The sequence below is a fragment of the Stegodyphus dumicola genome, chromosome 2, assembly GCF_044657685.1.
Source record: "Stegodyphus dumicola isolate Sdum_Otavi_A_Nest chromosome 2, ASM4465768v1".
In the NCBI taxonomy this organism is placed as follows: domain Eukaryota; kingdom Metazoa; phylum Arthropoda; class Arachnida; order Araneae; family Eresidae; genus Stegodyphus; species Stegodyphus dumicola.
This window is the reverse complement of record NC_140769.1, coordinates 77,461,930-77,481,790: the sequence shown is the minus strand read 5'-3', so window position 1 is coordinate 77,481,790 and position 19,861 is coordinate 77,461,930. Positions and strand designations below refer to the sequence as shown.

Here is a 19,861-nt window from a genome sequence, read left to right as displayed (position 1 = left end):
TCCAGTTCTCTGCACACGCACACTAATCTCCTCAGCCTACCCGAAACAAACGGTAGCTGCACATAACTAGAAAGCAAGCGCCGAAAACGACAGCCTTGTCTGTTCCTTTCCCCTACTTTCACTTACCATATTAAGTCTCGGTCTCTTCCAGCTAACAAAAGCAGCCGTTTCAGGTTTGAGAGCCTTCTTCGGCCCACTAGTCCTCCCCACCAGTTTTTCGAGGTACTTCAAGTCCTTTCGCCTCTCCGTAGAAACAAATTCTTGAAAATGGTCCACAGAATAGAAACTTAACAGTGGCATTTGCCAAAATAGAAATATAAACTAAACCAAAACCAATCTCCTCACCACTGATTTCAAACAGATTTAATCCATAACGGTTGAAATTCGGCAGAAGTTTTCCCGCATGCAACAAAAGAACAACGTATTGTTTTCCCATTATGCGGGATTTCAGAGATACTAAACAGAGATTTCATGTAATCACATTTTTATAAAAATCAACTTTATTCAAGCAAACTTTGATATGGATAGATTCTGTGAGAACATCAGGCGGAAAAACAATATTCAACAGTTAGCTCAATAAAATTTAACAGGACACAGAACTTCTGATAATAATAGATTTTACAGAATGCTTAACGAGTTTCCTGACATAAAATACGTTTATCAATTTCTGATCAAACTAAAACGCATACTTAAGGATTAAAAAAAAAAAATAACAATAATCTGCTGTTTAGAGGGCCTAAAACTTTTAAAAAGCAATTTCCTGGCTCAAATTTAGGATTTTCTAATCTAGCCCCACAATTTCGCTCTGAAGTACAGAGAAAGATTCTGTGCAGTTATGAAAAGGTTCGCATAATTTCTTAAATTCCCTCACTTCAGTAATATGCCATTTCAAATCATAACATCATTAGTGTTAAGAGTAATAATACCAATTATAACATCATTAGTGTTAAAAGTAATAATACCAAATTATAACATCATTAGTGTTAAAAGTAATACAGTCAAGAGTCGTTAATTCGGACACCCATAATTCGGAATGATCTATAATCCGGACCTCAAAGCTAAAAACTTTCTGCGCATGCACCGCGTTGGCACATGCGCACAGGCGTTTTAGGCGTGCGCGTAAGACTTTGACTACTGCGCATATGCGTGCGCGCAGGTGCAGAATACGTTTTCGCCTTCGCGTTTAATGTATGACGGACGGTGTAAGTTAAAATGATCTAATCTATTTCAGTTAATGTTAATGATTGTGTTGTTTCTTTATTTTCGAATTGGATCCCGCTTATTACTTTTAGCAGACTGTTAGTGCAATTTTATAAAAGTAAACTTGAACTTTCGATTATGTCAAATAGAATTTCCGATGCTGGAATTTCCAAAGGATCTACAAAACGAAAGTATGTTTCCATGTCCATCAAACAAAAAGTGGAATTGCTGCAAAAATTAGATAAAGGCATACCTGTCTCAAAGTTATGCAAGGAATATAACATTGGAAAGTCAACTGTATATGACATAAGCAAAAAGAAAAAGGAACTTTTTGATTTTTTTGTGGATTCCGACACACCACTTGCAATGAGTAACAGAAAAAGGGTTCGTTATGCTAAAAGTGACAATCATGACAGAGTGATGATTGAATGGGTCAGACAGCGTCGCAGCGAGGGCGTGCCATTGACGGGTCCAATGGTAATGGCTCAAGCCAAAATATTTCATGAAGAAATGAACTTAAACGGAGAGTGCACATATTCAACAGGTTGGTTAACAAAATTTAAAAATCGCCATGGTATAAGACAATTAAAAATTTCTGGTGAAAAATCTTCAGCTGATACTGAAGCTGCTGAACAATTTGCAGATGAATTCATCGAATTCATTACTAGTGAACAATTATGTGCAGAACAAATTTACAATGCTGATGAAACTGGTCTTTTCTGGCAATATGTACCACGAAATACCTTGGCAACCTGTACAGAAAAGGCTCCAACTGGTGTCAAAGATTCCAAAGCGAGACTAACAATTTTAGCCTGCGCAAATGCTGCAGGAACGCACAAGTGCAAACTTTTCATAATCGGAAAACATGCACGACCTCGACCGTTTAAAGGAGTAACGATTTTCCCTGTTATATATCGCGCAAATAAAAGAGCATGGATGACACAAGTGTTGATGAATGATTGGTTTGAAAATCATTTTATACCCGAGTCTCGGCGACATTTGAATTCAGTTGGTTTACCTGATAACTCAAAAATAGTTCTGATTGTTGATAACTGTTCAGCGCATACTTCACTTAAAGTTTTAGTGAAAGATAATGTATCTGTGTTATTCTTCCCTCCAAATTGTACATCTATCATTCAGCCTATGGATATGGGAATAGTGCACGCGCTGAAATGCAAATATAAAACAGCATTTTTAAAATCTATGTTAAATTTCTTGAACAGTGGCAAGACTATTCAAGAATTTTTGAAATTTTTTAGCATAAAATCTGCCGTGTGGAGCATCGCAAGATCGTGGGAGGATGTGTCTTCAAGTACGTTAAAAAATGCTTGGCATAATTTATGGCCATCTACCATATTTCATGGTGAGGAGGATGAAGATGATAGCGGCGAATTTGAAGGTTTTCGGACATCGCAAACTAAAGGTGAAATTTTTCAGTTATTGGATTTTGTAAAGAAATGTGGAGAAGCGGTAATAAATGAAGATGATATAAGAGAAGTTTTTCATTGCGACGACAATGCACCAATCATCAATCAATTAACGGACAGCGAAATATGTAGTATGGTTCTAGATCCAGAAAATATCGCTTCCGATAGTGAAGAAAGTGACACAGATGTTACCGAAAACGAAACAATTTCGATTGACAAATTAGTCGATATTCTCGACACCGCAATTATAGGACTTGAACAGCGGAACTTTGTAACTGAACAAGAAATTATGTCTGTTTATAGAATTAAAGAGAAAGTATTATCACATAAAACGAAACAACTTAAACAACTAACATTGATAGAAATGTTTAATAAAGTAAACAAATAAATATTAAGCTTTTTTTTGTAAATTTTGTACCCTTTAGATCATAATTGTTCTTTATTTCATAAATTACGGTTTCATATTTTTAATTTTAGAATTTCTGCATGCCATCTTACGAGATTTAAACTGATGATCTATAATCCGGAAAAATCGATAATCCGGAATCGCCGAGGTCCCGACGAGTCCGGATTAACGACTTTTGACTGTAATACCAAATTATAACATCATTAGGTTAAGAGTAATAATGCCAGTATACAGTTAAGACATAGCTCAAAAGTATTCATGATTCTTTATTCAAAAATAAAATATTAATTTTCCTCCCGTTTTTTCTAGCAAATTCATTGTTTTAATCCATAGTTCACTATTTAATGCTCTGAAATTTTTGTTACCACACCCACACTATACTTAAATTTTTTCCTATTTTCTCAAAGTTTCAGTCACTTTTATCAACACATAAAATGGTTTGCTTACTAAGCTCGAATTGCACATACTAACTTATGCCAAGAGCTGGTTCAATTTATTGCTGCTAATGTCTTGAATATGCATCTAAAATTCCACAATATTCATGTAGCATAATCGAAAAACAACTTCAAATCTTAATTTCTCATAAAATTTATGACTCGTTTTCAGTTCTTTTCAAGATCTCTCTCTGCATGCAAGATTCAGCAAGTATATTTGGTGAAACGTTATATGATTAGCATATATTTCTTTGCAATCTTGAACAAAACTAAACATTGCCACAAACTTTTCATACACAGTCACACATTTTGCTATTGTAAATGAATTTCAAATAAAATATTAATACGCAATCATGTACAATAAGTAACAATAGTGGAAACACTCAGCAAATTACAGATTCTTTGTACATATTATAAAACACAAGATACTTTAAAAAAGGGTAAGATAAAGGGAGAGCAGAGTCAAAACTATAAAGAAAGAGGCGAGACTAACTAAAAGACATGACGGAAGGCAATGAATTTACTCTGATCAACTGCGCTCACCTGCCTGTTAAAGCTCTAGATCCGTGTTTCCCAACGTGGGGCCCCTGCCCCACAAGGGGGCAATACGACTGTTAAGGGGGGCAATTCGAAAATGGACACGTCCAGAGTTTAAGGGGACAAAGGACGTTCTAAATATGTTTCATGAAGTCAAAATTTTTCGAAATTTCATTTTTTATTCCCCAAAATAAAGAAAAATGTGATACGTAAAAAAGTTTTTAAATTGAGGTGCGTTTTAAATATTTTATAAAGAATTCTCACTGTAGACATGGACATTTAAATGCTTTTAAAGGCATTTAAATAACTGTCACATTATGCTTTCCAGACGTTTCTTGCACATTTCAACCAACGAATTTTTTTTTTATCTTTTACTGTAGGAATGGCAACTGGTATATAACTTTTCTTGAATGGCAACAGTAGCTGCTTTCAGCATTGTTTATATTGATTTTATGTTTATTTCTTTCAGCCCTTAGTGAAATGAGGGAGAATGCAAGAAAAAACGTTCGTCGGTATTCGGAGGCATATTTAAAATTTGGTTTCATACCCGGTCCATAAAGGGTCAACTTTTGTCCTTTTTATGTCAATAATGCCTGACCAACATATCACCCTTTTTATGTCAATAATGCCTGACCAACAAATCAATGAAACTAGGTCGTCTTGAGGCACATTTGCAGACGAAATATAATGCTGATATTAATTCAGATTTGAATTATTTTCACACTTTAAGGAAAATTTTTGAAAAAAAAGAGTAATATTAAAGTGTCTATTTACTGCTCATAATGCAACTGTTAATCGTGCTCTTGAGGCTATTTATCAAATTTCATTACTCATTGCTTAATCTGGGAAAAGCCGTACTATAGGGGAGAATTGAATCAAACCATCAATATCAGCATTTAAAACTGTTCTAGAAAAAGATGACAAAGTCGTTAAAGCTATGCCACTAAATAACAATACTGTTTGCAGAAGAAAGATTAAATGAGTGAGGATACTGAAATACAACTTGTTGAACAGCTGAAAACAAGAAAATTTTCGGTGCAAATGGATGAACTAACTTTGAGAGACAGTGAGGCCGTACTTGTAACTTGTGTAAGATATATTCATAAAGGGGATTTTGCCAAAGAAATGTTCTGTAAATCATTAGAAAGTACCACTATCTCTCCAAAGATATTTTTAGTAAGCTAAAAAATTGCTTAGATATAAAAAATATACCAATAAAAAATATAATACATCTTATACTGCAGATGGTGCTCCTAACATGATAATTGAAAAATAAAATAAAGCACGAAATAAGAAAAAGGGTTCTTAAAATTGATAAAAGATAAGAATCCAGAAAATCTTGTGCATTGTGTTATTCATAGAGAAAACCCGGTAGCTGAAAACTATTCGCCTGTTCTAAATGAAGTACTAAATTCAGTTATAAAGTTTATCAATGCTATTAAAGTTAGGGCCAAATGTGAACGTCTCTTCATAAGTTATTTTATGAGGAACAAAATGAAGACTATATGGGACTTGTACTTCACACTGAAGTAAGAAGGCTGCCGAAAGGGAACTGCTTGGAAAGATTTATGGAACTATTTGATACTCTTAGTTATTTTTTAAGCGACGAACCTGAAATGAAAAATCCATTAACGGATGATAACAAGGCAATTGTGAGTTATTTAGCCGATATCTTTGAAAAATTAAATATATTAAATAAACAACTTCAAGGAGCAAATAAAACTTATGATGCAAAAGGAAGATATTTGGTTTCATTATCTTTGTTGAATTATGTCAGGCATATACTCTTTACCACAAGCATTTTGAAAAGTATCATTAGCTCCAAAAATGTGTTGTGACTACCGCTATATTTGTTAATGATACCGCTATACTTGTTATTGTCGATCATCTGAAAATTTTATCGGCTGATTTAAAAGATGTTGTAACTTAAAACAAATTGATTTTCCAACTTGGATGATGCAGCCAATGCTAGTGGATTTGGCTGATATTTCAAATATGCAGTAAAATGAAGAACTCGCACAAATGCAAAATGATGAGTCAATTAAAACTTTATTTAATATAAAAGGAGCGATGACACAGCTTTGTGAGGAAACCAGAATCAGATATCCAAATGCAACAAAATTTGCAAGAGAACTATTGTTACCGTTCCCATCTTCATAATTTGTTGAATGCGGATTTAGTGCCATAAAAATGATTTGCTGCTTAAAAAAAAAAAAAAAAAAAAAAAAAAAAAAAAGTAGATATGATGAAACCGGGAGACTTGAGACTTAAGTTATCTAAATTGGAATCTTACATAAAATTTCTTTGCAGCAAGTATCAAGCACAAGGAACTCGCTAAGTTTAAATAATAAAAATTACTAATACTTAAAATAAAAAAACTTTTAATAAAACGAGTTTTTTCTTGAATTTCCGTTCTCCATGTTTTGAAAGTTCACTTACTGTGTTTGCTCACAAAATTTCGTAGTCATTTTTTCCTAAAAGCTATCATTCAAGTTTTTTTCGTGAAAATTTCAATTTTTAAATATTAAAAATTATGTATATGCTAGGGGGAAGCTTAAAAATTTTAGAGAGGATTAGGTGGGGCATAGCACAAAAAAGGTTTTGAAACACTGCTCTAGATGTTTGCAAACTTCCATGAACTTCTTACAGACTGATCTAACACATCGGATAAGAGTTCAAAGGCTGTTGGCTCAGCTGATAACAGCTTTCCATAAGGAAAGGGGGAAAACTTTATCAGATCGAGTCTTAACGATGACATGATTAGTGCTTTTTGTTGTCCGGCAGAGAAACGGTCAGCATTTCCTTTCAGTCCAGTTCTAAAGCTCCAGGGGTTTGAATGCCGGAAGTATTCTAATCGTTTTGACACTGCAGGTAGATGAATGTACTTTTCGAAAGAAACACAATTTATTATTTTATCTTCAGATGAAATGTATGCTACAACTAACGAAATTTTGTTCCAAAAAATTCTTCATTTTATGATTAAAATAGTTTTTTAAACTTGCACGTAGATTATGTATAGAAAATTAAGCAAAGCTATCAATGTTAAATATATTCATTTGTCATAGTATAGAGAATTCAGCGATTTAAAATATTCAAACATTTCCTTTAAACAATATATACATTTTCATTTAAAGTAGTGTAATTTATTTCATATTACGGAGCAAATTAAATAGAGTTTATTTATTAAAGGCATCATTTAAAAAGCATTTTCGAATTCCCAAATGAGTGTGATTGCTTTTAAACTTCTGGTAAAATTCATTTCTGAATAAATCGAAATTGGTCACTGTGTTTGTGCTGCATTGAATCATTATTGAACAACATGTGCACTAACAAAAATTTACCAATGCAGAAGGTAAGATTTTTTTTTTTAAATTATTTATTTTCCTTCCATGCGACATTGCTAATAGCAGTCCCAAGCCTTGATCTGACTTTATATTAGGGATATAAGATCTTTAAAATTTAACTGCTTCATAGTTTTGGTTCAGGAAAGAAATGCAGAAGCAAACATTGAAGCTTTAGAAAAAAAATCCTTGTTGAATTGAGTTTTAATGTATTCAATAAAAATTTAGTTTTCTCATTTAGAGATATTACTTTTAATAGAAACTGTACGTAAGTTAAAAAATGCCTTTTATGTGGATAACTGTGTAATATATGTATCTCATGAAAAGGAGCTACTGCAATTTGTACATGAGGCTAAGCAAATTCTAGCTTCAGTATGTTTTGACTTACATGGATGGGAATATACGTCTTTAACAGGAGATAAAAGGGAAAAGGATTCTCCCATTCTTGGATTATTGTGGAACAGAAATAAAGATGTCCTTTTTTGTAACTTAGAAAATGTTTCCTTTGAGAAAGAACCTGTAACAATAAGAAATATTCTTTCACCTATCAACAGTACTTTTGATCCCATTGGAATGTTGCGCCCAGTAACCATCTGCATGAATATGCTAATACAAGAAAGCTGGACTCTTAAATTAGGTTGGGATGAAGTATGTCCTGAAAGTGTTTGTAAAAGGTTTTCAACTGTGGACGGAAGACCTTAATTTATTATCGTAAATTAAAATTCTAAGATATGTTGATTGTAATGGTTTTTGAGAAGGATTAGAGAAGTCTTCATACTTTTGTAGATGCTAGTAAATCTGTTTACAGCGCAGTTGTATTTCTTCGTAAAGAAGACAGTGATGAAATCAAAGTTCGTTTAATTCAAGCTAAGAGCAGAGTTGCTCCCTTGACGAAAGCAACAATTCCCCAATTGGAATTACTAGCTTGTTGTGTAAGAGCAAGCATTAATTATATCTTACATTAGAAGAGAAATGAATTTGACAGAAGTCCCAACCACATGCTGGATGGATTCTTCAACCGCTTTGTTTTGGATTAAGAATGAAGATAATTGGGGTACTATTGTTAAAAATAGAGTTAAGGAAATTCGAAGCATCAATTCAGTGGATTCATGGAAACATATTCCTGGCAGTCATAATCCGACAGACCTCCCATCCAGATGTTGTTCTCCAAAATTTCTTCTTAAATTGAAATGGTGGGAGGGACCAGAGTGGGTCAACCAGTCCAAAGACAAGTGGCCTAAATCTCAGATTCCAACGAATAGTGAAGTTTACGATGAGTGAAAGGAGGAAGAAACTGTTTTAGTTAACACTTCTATGTCAGATGAGTTATGGTACAATGATTTTCCAAGCATTCAAAGATTTCGCGACTAATAGCCGACTAATGTGAGAGTGTTGAGTTTCTAAAACAACCGTAATACTCCTGAGAATATAATGAAGGGAGAATTGTCTGTACAAGAAATTGAAAATTTAGAAAAGATATGCATGAAATTTGTTCAAAGGGGAGCTCTTTTAACCCTTTCTGGCACGCTACCTTTTAAAGTCGGAGTTTTGATTTAAAAAAAAAAAAGGCCAGGTAGTATAAGTAGGCCTAGAGGAGTACACAAGTAAAATTTTGTGAAGATAGCACTTATCTTTTAATTCTGTGGGTGTGCCCAAAGTGGGCACACTGATTGAATACAGCTTCAAAAAGAGTGGTGAAACGAGCATTGTTTTCAATGAACTGACCGATGAGATGCGAAGAAACAAAGAATACAGACTCTCAGTTGTCCTAGATTATCGGTGAGCCCGTTCTGGGCACACCTAGGGTTCGCCGTTTGATTTTAGGCAAGATTTCAAGGTAAAAATTTAAAACAAATATAGAATAAGGAAATAAGCATACAGGAAAAAAAAAAAATTTCTTTTATACCCTAAAAAAAATCTGGAAGATTTACATGAAAAATGAGGGTCTTAAAAAACTAAACATGGCTAAAATATATGGACTAGTTCGTGTTGAGCTGCCAAAATAAAGAAGGTTCAGAGTAACCTATAAATCCTTTTTCATTCAATTTTTCTGTGCCTACAGAAGGAAATTTTTAGTTGTGTCCACACTGGACACACAGTGCCGCAAAGGTTAATGGAAAGTCTACAGGTGACAAATTAAAAACCCTTAATATTTTCTTAGATGATAATGGATTGATTATGTTTAAAAGAAGAATTGTTTGAAGAGAAAATAAAACTTCATAAATCTAATTGTTCTGCCTTCAGATCATGAATAGCTGAAAAAAATTAATTTATGAATGTCACCTGAATCTGCTGCATGGAGGAGTACAAGTTGTTCTAGCTGACATTCTTCAACTGGAGGAGTACAAGTTGTTCTAGCTGACATTCTTCAACAGAGTCCAGAGTTAGCACAAAATGTTTTAGGTGCAAAAGATATTCTTTGAAGAAAATAGAAACTGAACCAGCTCCACTGCCGAAAAATAGAGTTCGAGATTCATTAGTTTTTAAAGTAATTCGAGTGGATATAACTGGTCCTGTACACTTAAAAGATGGAAATAAAAGTTGGATACTACTATTCACTTGCATTGTGTATAGAGCTATTCATCTGGAGTTGATTTTCACAGCTTCTCCAATGCTTTTTTGTTAGGGTTACGAAGATTTATAGAGACGACACAGACTTAAAAAATTGTACAGCAATAATTGAACAAACTTTAAAGGAGCTAGTAACTCATTGGAGTCTTTTGACTGGGATATCTCAAGAAAGCTCCACAATGAGGATCAAATGGATTTTCAACCCTTCTACAGCTGCCTCATGAAAGTGGATAGTTGGGATGATAAAGAAACTTTTAAGAACAATACTAGGAAAAGCCTTCTTAAAATATGAGGAAATATACTTTGTTTTGTGTGATATGGAAGTGGTCATCAATTTAGGTCTTTTAATTCAGCAGAATTTCAATAAGAACAGTCTGAAACAGATCAGTGTCAATGACTGATCTGGTTGGATGTGATAACAAAAAAAAAAAAAAAAAGAATATTCTAGGGTATAGTTACAGAGATCTTTCCTGGAAAGGACAATCATGTGAGAATGGTGAAAGTAGTAAAAAACAGAATTAGAACTCCCAAGCCTCGTCCAATGGTTATACCCTTTAGAGACTAACCTCAACATTTTATTTAAAATGAATGAACTTGAACGAAATTTTGGGCAGTTTCTGATAAAAGAAACATTCCTCCTAAATTTGGAAATGTTAAAAGGGACAGTGACTTTAAAGGAACAGAGTTTTAACTTAAAACTAGATGTGGCAGAAAAATTGTCAAACCTTCTCGTTATAAGTGATTTTTTTTTTTTTTTTTAAGTACATGTTCTGTAAGTATAATTTATATTGTGAGTATAATGAGTACTATGCAAGTCTACTGAGTATAAAGTTTAAATTTTTTTATTTTTAATGTTTCAATTTTCATAGGCTATTATAAGAAAATCAAAAGGTGAGAGTATGTTGTGAGCTCCATGACTTTGTATTTGTCAATGATATTCAATGGCCGTTGTTTTAATTTTATTTTAGATGACGTTTTGCTTTTGTTGTCTGGCAACATTAAGAAAGAATCAAATAATTATGTTTTGATTTCCTGAAAGTGTGTAAGTAAATAAAGTTTTCGCTTTCTTAACCCATTCAGTACGGGCATGTCATATGTGCATCAGGCAGCAAACATTACCTCATGGCTGGGTGTGTCATATTTGAATCACCATTTAATTCACTCTATGGCCAGGAGTAACACATTTGACTTTTTAGATAGAATGTTTAATTAGTATTTTTTGTTGCAACTAGATGTAGCTGTATGTCTGTTATGGGGAAATATATCGAAAGTATGTGTACCTTCATTCCTACGCAATGTTTTTTATTTTTGGTATTTTGTTTCAGAATGAGAGGGAGATTCGTGGGTGGGTGTTGAGCAATGTAATGTCTCTTTAACTGTGTCATTTGATATAAACAAAATGGACAGCCAATGATGGCAGAAAATTTGGACGAGTGTGAAGCACTGACGAATTTTTCCTGTAGATTTCAGCGCTATTGGGAAGCAAGGAGTTTAATGGCCTAACGGCTAATGTAACTGGCATTTGACAAATAAATATAAACAAATGCACATGTTCTTGATGCTTTGAGGTAAGTTTTATTTTTATTTTTGCGATATAGGTATCTGAACGTAGAATACATACAAATGCTAATTCGTTAGTGTTGAGTAACGTGATGGTTCTTACTGCGTCATTTCATATAAACAAATGAACATGTTTTCGATTCTCTGGAATAATTTTTAATTTAATTTATTTATTTTATTTCTTTTTATATTTTATCCCCGCACAGTGGAGTAGATGTTCTATCATAAGACTTCTTTTAATTACTCTTAGATTTTTCCGGCATTGAGATGAATATTTTGTACGGTTTAGTGAAAGTTTTTTTCTGGTGTTCTATTATTTTAATGGCAAAACGAAAGCGCTATCTGACCGTAAAATATACACAAATGCTACGAAAGCGCTATCTGACCATAGAAGATACACAAATGCTAAATGAGTCAAATTTGCTGATATTCTATTCCTGTGACATTTGCAACGTTGGACTTTGTGTACACCCATGTTCCAAAGAATATCATACACTGTCTCTATTTTTAAATATAGCAATATTCCTTTTCGTTGTTTGCACATTGAATTTTTATGAAAGACAGTTTTAATATATTTTAATTTTGTGTTGTGTTAAATAAAATCTGCGATTGTTTGGATATTTTTCCATATACAGTCAAGTCTTTAATCCGGACATCCATAATCCGGAATGATCTATAATCCTGACCTCAAAGCTACAAATTTTCTGCGCATGCACATATGCGTTTACGCATGCGCGTTTAATGTATAATGGACGGTATAAGCTAAGCTAAAATTATCTAATTATCTGTTTCAGTTAATATTGCAGATTGCGTTGTTCCTTAATCTTCTAATTGGATCCGGCTTATTATTTTTTGCAGACTGTTAGAGCAATTTTATAAAAGTAAGCTTGAGCTTTCGATTATGTCAAAAAGAATTTCCGATTCTGGAGCTTCCAAAGGATCTACAAAGCGAAAGCATGTTTCGATGTCCATCAAACAAAAAATGGAATTGCTGCAAAAAACAGATAAAGGCATATCCTTTGATTCTCTAACCATTCTGAAATCTGTTTATCAATTTCACGCTGCTATGCCGGGGGGGGGGGGACGCCACGGCGCTCAATGAACTGGAAGTTGATCTGTCAGCACTATCCTTATCTTCAGAGCAGATGTTTTTATTTTATTCGGCTTATAATTCCTTACTAAATGTAGTATTTCATCTCGATGTACTCCATCTTTGATATGATTTAAATCAAATTCCTCGTCATTATAAATATCATGAATACATATCAAATAGTTTTCTGGTTGCAATTTTCTAATTTCGACTATGCGTAATGTATGCTTTACGCATGCGCGCGTTAAAAGAAATGTTTAATAAAGTAAACAAATAAATATCAAGCTTTTTGTAAATTTTGATACCCTTTAGATCATAACTGCTCTTTATTTCATAAATTACAGTTTTGTATTTTTAATTTTATAATTTCTGCATGCAATCTTGCCAAATTTAAACTGATAATCTATAATCCCGCAAAAACGACAATCTGGATAAAGGAAAAATTCTATTATTCTAGAATAATTTTATATATTTACTAATATGTAAAGGATCTACAAAGCGAAAGTATGTTTCAAAATCGGAAATCTGTTTATCAATTTCACGCTGCTCTGTGGCGGGAGGGGGGGGACGCCGCGGCATGCAATGAATTGGAAGTTGATCTGTCAGCACTATCCTTATCTTCAGGGCAGATATTTTTATTTTATTTGGCTTATAATTCCTTACTAAATGTAGTATTTCATCTCGATGTACTCCGTTTTTGATATGATTTAAATCAAATCCCTCGTCATTATAATTCGCTTCCAATAGTGAAGAAAGTAACACAGAGGTTATTGGAAACGAAAAAATTTCGATTGACAAATTAGTCGGTATTCTCGACACAGCAATTGTAAGACTTGAACAGCAGAACTTTGTAACTAAACAAGAAATTATGTCTGTTTAATAGAATTAAAGAGAAAGTATTATCACATGAAACGAAGCAACTTAAACAACTTACGTTGAAAGAAATGTTTAATAAAGTAAAGAAAGTTCAACTTTTGTTAATAATTCTAGTTTAAACTTAAAATTTTTGTTCTGCTATTAGGTTTTTAAAATTTTTTTTATTAAGTTCTAGAAACACTTTGTAATTCAATATTAAGACAATCACTGGACTCAATTAAGCTATATCCTTTGTGAGTTCAAACTGAGACATTCTGAAATAGGTACCTAAAAAGAAAAAAAGCAAACCTTTTTCACGAGATTTGAGGGTATGAGAAGGAATAGGCAGCAGAATTTAGGGCACAAAATATTTAGAAGTTAGGGAAGTGCCAAGCAGCAAAATTAAAGAACCACAGAGATCACACCTGACAGAAAAATGTCTAGCACTGGCCCTGCATGTGATCATCATTCCTCTACTGATTTGAATCATCTAAAGCAGGGTTTCTTAAACTTTTTTTCAATTGTGACCCTTTTTTATCACTGAGATTTTTTTGTGACCCCAGGATCCCATAAAATTTACAAAAATTTTGTGAGATCCCATAAGTATTGAGAAAATCCAACACTAGCGTTAGCGAAATTGTCAATTTTTTCACTTGTACTGTAATATACTATTGCAGTTTTAGGTAATTAACATTAATTTCTAATTTTAAGACATAGAAAAATGTGAACATTTTAAGTAAGTAACAGATGAAATGACAGCATCACGTGCAAAGCAAGGAAAATGAACGTTTATATTATAAAAAGAATGCTTCGAAACGCTTTGTTTCTTTTCTTTGTTTGTTTTCAGGGTCATCCCTTTACCCAACAGTTGTTAGCAATTTCCACAGTCTACTGCCAGATGGCCTCATGATATTAAAAGATATTTAAGTACAAGTATTTGTAATAAAAGCAAAAACGAGAGATAAGGAATGTTATCACGGCGGCAGACAATATTAATTACTCATGCACTTTTTAAAAGAGTAGTAGAATAAAATATTATAATGATGTTGGTTTTGAATTTCTGTCTTATTAAACAATAACGCAGAATCAAAAAGATACGCATAGTGGATGTAAGAGAAAAATCCTGATGCCAACAATTTCAGAAACGGGATTGTTGATATCAATATCAATGAATAGTGACTGAACACCATTGAAGGTCTGATGCAAAAACGAAAAAGGTAAACGTTTTGTTTTTTACTCCATTGTAAAGTTATTAAACGTATTAATGAAACTATTAAACGTATGTATGAAAGCTTTTAAACGTATTTTTGAAAGCTATCGAACGTATCAATAATAAGTATTAAATGATTAAACATATATAAAAAGGTAACTTAAAGATGGCCTTTCTTGGTAAGTGACGCAAAAGCGATCTAATTGAACTTGCGATGGAAATTGGTGAAAACCAGACGCCATTGTGATTACGATTAAAAACATCATCACTAATACTAAAAATTATGATGAATTATTTGTAAAACAAGTCTTTAAAAGAATTATTGAGGAAAGACTTAAGAAAGAAGAGGATGAAAGATTAGAAAAACAAGCACAATTAGAAATTCAAGAACGGAAAAAACAGACTATTAAGAGTTTCAAGAACGTGAAAAACAAATACAGTTAGAAGTTACAGATCAGGAAAAACAAAGGAATTTTGAATTACAAAAACTACAGCTTTTAGACGAAAATAAAGTAATGTCAGAAACACCAACGTAAAATACAACCACACGAGAAAACAAAAAATGTATCGATTTCAAAAGTCTTATGCAAAAATTCAATTTAAAGGATGGAGATATATCTTCATTCCTAGTAATATTTGAACGTCAAGCCAAACGAATGGGGTTAAATGAAGATGATTATGTTTTTCAATTACAGTCAAAAGTTGTTAATTCGGACACCCATAATCCGGAATGATCTATAATCCGGACCTCAAAGCTACAAACTTTCTGCGCATGCGTCGCGTTCACGCATGCGCACAGGCGTTTAATAGTGCGCGTAAGACCTTTACGTCTGCGAATATGTTTGTGCGCATGCGCGTTTAATGTGTGATGGACAGGATAAGCTAAGCTAAAAATTCAGTTAATGTTGCAGATTGCGTTGTTCCTTAATCTTCGAATTGAATCCGGCTTATTATTTTTTGCAGACTGTTAGAGCAATTTCATGAAAGTAAGCTTGAACTTTCGATTATGTCAAATAGAATTTCCGATATATATTTACTAATATGTAATTTGTATCTACAAAGCGAAAGTATGTTTTGAAATCCGAAATCTGTTTATCAATTTCACACTGCGGATTGGAAGTTGATCTGTCAACACTATCCTTATCTTCAAAGCAGATGTTTTTATTTTATTTGGCTTATAATTCCTTACTAAGTCTAGTATTTCATCTCGATGTACTCAGTCTTTGATATGATTTAAATCAAGTTCCTCGTCATTATAATTCACTTCCGATAGTGAAGAAAGTGACCCAGAGGTTATTGAAAACGAAAACATTTCGATTGATTAGTCGGTATTCTCAACACAGCAATTATAGGACTTGAACAGCCGAACTTTGTAACTAAACAAGAAATTATGTCTGTTTAATAGAATTAAAGAGAAAGTATTATCACATGAAACGAAGCAACTTACATTGAAAGAAATGTTTAATAAAGTAAACAAATAAATATTAAGCTTTTTCTTTTTGTAAATTTTGATACCCTTTAGTTCATAATTGTTCTTTATTTCATAAATTACGATTTCATATTTTTAATTTTGTAATTTCTGCATGCCATCTTACCAGATTTAAACTGATGATCTGTAATCCGGAAAAATCGATAATCCGGAATCGCCTAAGTCCCGACGGGTCCGGATTAACGACTTTTGACTGTATTAGGACTTTTACCTTTTGAGATCACACAACTGATCACCAGAGAATCTGAAGAGCAAGTTAATGGGTACGTATTTGTTAAGAATTTATTATTAATGCATTTTAAGTTCAGAAAAAATGTTGCCAGAAATTTGTTCATCATGTCAGGGATTCAAAAAATACATGGACAGATTTCGTTTTTGAAATTCGTAACTATTTTAATGAATGGTTAGCAGGATTAAAAATAAATGATTTCGATTCTTTAAAAGAATTAATTATAACAGATCAATTGAAAAGACGGGTTCCAAATTCTATGAGGGAGCATTTTATTGATTCATGGCCTAAATATCTAAACGCGAATGAACTAGCTGGAAAGTTAGATGACTACGAAAACGTTCGATCGGGACTAAAAATAAACAATGAAAGTAAAAGCAGGTCTAAGTTATGGCCTTGGGATTATTCTAAAAGCACTCCGAGAGTAGTGAATGTTAGTAACCCTAATAAGATTCCAAAACAGAGACACAACGAGAAGCTATAAATATTGTGAAGATATTTCACCTATGCATAAATATACTAAAAAACAAAAACTATTTAACTCTTCTACTCGTAATGATCAGGGAGATCCCAAATGTTCTTCATGTAATCTCTTTGTTCATATTTCAAAAGATAGTTCCTATCCCTGCAAAATTTGTAGATTAAAAGGCCATTCAATGAAATATTGCCCTAAGAATAAAAAAGAAGCTACACTAAACGTGTACGGTCTTGATGACTCTTCCGTAGCAGCTGATATGTACTTGAGGAATGCTTTAATTAACAATTCTCGTATTGCGTTTTCAATGATTGGCACGGGAGCGTCGTCATGTCTACTTAAAGAAAGGCCTGGGAATAAATATTTCATCTTGCAGAAAGGAACTGTTTGTTTCGGAAATCAAAACTGTCTGACAAAAAGTCTTGGTGCGGCATTTGTGGATTTAAAAATTGATGATGTAGTGGCAAAAGATATTCCAGTACTAATTGTGCCAGATTCGGCTCAGCCAGTTGACTTATTGGTTGGACGAACGTTTTTAGATTTACCACATATTGCATATGCTAGAGTCGGTGATCCTTTGCATATCAGCTATACAAAAGATTATCTATTTACTGGGTTGGATTGCACTGAAGAAAATTTATGTGTTAATTACAAGTGGATGAAACAAAGAAAATCAGAAATAACACGGGAAATTTTGTACAGGTAAAAACTGAAAAACAAGTATTTTATCCTGCGACAAACTATGAAGTTGACTATGCTAACCAAAATTATGTTGATTATGCTAACCAAATGTAACAAAAAGAAAGATTTACACCTCAGCAATGGTGATAAGACGTATGATTGGAATGTGAAATATGATGATCATTTTCATGTTAGAAGCAAAGGTGATTGTTCCAAACCCTTGTATAGAAAAATATCAACTATAAATCAAAAGCGATTTCCAAACCAAAATGACCAAGTTGAAAGTGACATGTCTTATATTCCTGAGAGAAATTTTGTAACAAGAAGAGGCTACCGTTTGTATGGGATGCGGTAAAATGATTCAGGTAAGAAAGAAGAACACGAAAAAAGGTCTTCTGATTAAGCAGGTTTAAACTCTATAGATGGAAGAAAATTACCACAAAGGAAATCTGAGGAATTTGCAAGTGAAAGAATTAGGCAGCCAGAAGAATTTGTTATTCAGCCCAAACGATGAGTGAAGATAAGTTCCTGCAAATGTCATCTTATTCGGAAACCATGCACCAAGAAATAGAACATCAAATGCCAAGGAGAAGTCATATTACTCAAGCTAAGAGTAAAGAAAGAGTACTGAGAATTTTTACCTCATTAATGCTAAAAGAAGTAAAAGAGCAGATGGCAAATAAGATGAAGAAGTACTACTATAAAAAGAAAAAAAAAAAAAAAAAAGAGCGTGTTAGACTGTATACAACAATAACCCACGTAAGTCAGCTGAAGTCTTGGCATGCTAATAACCTAGAAGAGTTGGATGAAGAGGAACCAGGTAACTCAAATATTAACTCATGAAGCTACAGGTAATGTAAACTTTTATTTATTTTCTTTTCCTGAACCTACAAAGAACTGGAAAAACTTCATTTACAACTTTTTTAGAACTTTTGTTTTAGAACCTTTTACTCATTCTAGAACTTTAAATTATGATTATACTGCGCACAAAATGTGGATTCTTGTGGTATTGCCCTCAATGTTTGTAAAAAAGAAAAAAAAAAAAAAAGCGACAATTGAGGGCAATTGTTTAGTCAGGATACACGAATGTTAGCAATTTCCACAGTCTACCGCCAGATGGTGTTATGATATTAAAAGATATTTAAAGCATTTGTAATAAAAACGAGAGATAAGGAATGTAACCACGGTGACAGACAATATTAATTACTCATGCACTTTTTAAAAGAGTAGTAGAATAAAGTATTATAATGATGCTGGTTGTGAATTTCTGTCCTGTAAAATAATAACGCAAAATCAAAAAGATACGCATAGTGGATGTAAGAGAAAAATCCTGACGCCAACACAGTACAAGAGATGACCAAGACACTAAATGTATATTTTACAACTGTTTCATGTCACTCAACAACAAATAACAGGTAAAATAAGAAACTTAATAATGGGGTGCCTCACTAATTCATTTATGAAAACAAAGCACATGGTCAGAAGTAGGTTCTTCCCTTTTCGTGAATTGAAAAGATCTCTTTGATTAAACATGTACTATTTTCAATCATTGCTAAAATCGGACATTTCATTTCGAACAAATATGGTAATATTTGATGCAACTAGGTTGTTTACACAAATACTTCTGAAATTAAAGCTGTATGCTAAAGAATTTATAATAGAGTTCCTCCATTGGTTTTCAGAATGAATTTGCAATGTCCATTTAACAAAACTGTCATGAGCTTTGATCAAGAGAATGTATAGAAATGTCGGGAAATCGATTTCTACAAATGAAAAGGTATTTAACACAACTACACAGACTTCTATAACACTTTTACATAAATAGCTAGAAAATTTTATATTTAAGCAGCAAGGTTAATTATTCATTCACAATAATTTTAAGCCAAATTTGTTTTATAAAAGAGTTTATGAAAAAAAATTCTGATTTAGAACCATTTTTTCTGTAATCAAAACTAATTATGGAACGCTGTTTCAAAACCTTTTCTTTAATGCTAACTACATGATCCATAACTTCTAGTATTTAAGACCTACAAACAAAAAATATTTCCCATAGGAATATGCTTTTAAATATACATAACGTCAATATCTTAAATAACTATTATATATCTTAAATAAATAATGAAAAGTAACAAAATTCAATTATATTGATATGATTATATGATATTAAATGCATTTGATAAAATATATACAAACAAATCAACTTAAAATTCTAGTATGCAGTTACAATATACGGAATTTTTTTCAGTTCAGAACTTTAAAAAAAAAATTTTTTTGGGGGGGGGGGCAAAGGTACTTTATTATACATCACTGGCTTCCATACATCCATCAAAGATGCATGAGATTGGAAGGTACTGTA

At 32.8% G+C, this 19,861-nt stretch overlaps 1 protein-coding gene across 3 annotated transcripts in view; it reads right to left on the bottom strand.

Annotated features, from left to right (window-relative positions):
• LOC118203220 (uncharacterized) overlaps positions 1 to 19,861 on the bottom strand; it is a 90,448-nt gene that overhangs the window by 12,878 nt on the left and 57,709 nt on the right. The gene's annotated exons all lie outside the window — the stretch shown is intronic.